Below are 1,329 nucleotides of genomic sequence, written 5' to 3'. Positions count from 1 at the left end.
ACTCTTGCCCCGCGGCGAGGTCGTCTGGGCTCGTGCGCGGTGGTTCCTCTAGGAATCAAGTGTAGCGTTTTCTCGTACCCGAGAGCTCTCAACAGGTTGCAACTTAGGGCCCTGCTGCAAACCAGTGCTCGTCAGGGGAGTGTGTTCTTCCTGGAGGTCCAAGGAGCAGGCACCGCCTAAAGGAAGGCGCTGGGGCGGGAGGCAGCCCAATTGCGAAAGGTGGAAAAGGGCGCAGTGCGGGAGCCGGGTGCCCGTGAGCCTGCGGGCTGGAATGAGTGGCGCAGGGGCACACGGCGGTGAGGAAGAGGACGTCCCTTAAGTTGCATAAATTGCAAATGTGGCAGCCAAGATGAAGCGGTTCACATTCCACGTGGCCCGTGTTAGGACCAAAAGCTAGTGTACAGTTGTCCTTACATCCGGATCATTGGGGTTATGGTTTGCTAGGTCCGTGCAAACGGACTGGAAGGAAGCACGTGTTCTCAATGGGGGTTGTGTGTTTCCGGTTGACAACCACGTGACCAGGAGTTTCCAGGGTAGCCCTCCTTTCACACACGGTGAACACGAATCAGAGTCCACCCAAACCTGTATTCCAACCACCGAATCAAGCCGATGTCCATAACAAAGTGCATAAATCACTGAAGTATGAGAACCATCCTGTTGGGGCACCTGTATACTAAGCTCTTTTTAGACAGTAGCTACACTTGCAGCATGTAAGTCGAATATACCTGAATATACATTTTGGTCAAATGGAATGTTTGGCAATTAAAAATTGCAATTCTATGAATCAAAATATCACCACGACAGAATGAACTTCTAGAAAAAAGAGAAAAAAAACCCTGAATTTTCTTGGAAAGGAAATTAATTTTTATATTTTTTACTATTAAAAATGATTAAAAATTTTAAAGTTGACGTTCATGCAAGAACAGTAATTTCACAGCCCTGGCAACTGCTGGATACCTCCATGGCCATTAAACAGGGACATACTAAAAGAGGTATTTTCAACTGAGCTTCCTTAGCCAGCAAGTGTAGTTCTGCCAGTATAATATGGTAACATTGCTACAATTTATTAAATGGACCTTCCTTTAATAGGAACTTAAGGTAAAAAGACTTTACTCCTTTTTAATTCTTAGTCTTGAAAATGTTTTGAATGGTGATGGCATTTCATAGAAGCAATTTCACAGGCTGAAGTTTTACACAGTTTCAAGAACATACATGTTTCCAGAAGTAGATTTAAGATGGTTGTACTCATATTTTTATCTCCAATTTCTAATATTTTTGTCTGTTCTTGCTGCTACACACAATCACTAGAGAAAAATTTGTCCTAAAGTT

Source organism: Myotis davidii, unplaced genomic scaffold (assembly GCF_000327345.1).
Source record: "Myotis davidii unplaced genomic scaffold, ASM32734v1 scaffold49, whole genome shotgun sequence".
Classification (NCBI taxonomy): Eukaryota; Metazoa; Chordata; class Mammalia; order Chiroptera; family Vespertilionidae; genus Myotis; species Myotis davidii.
This window is presented reverse-complemented; position numbering follows the sequence as displayed.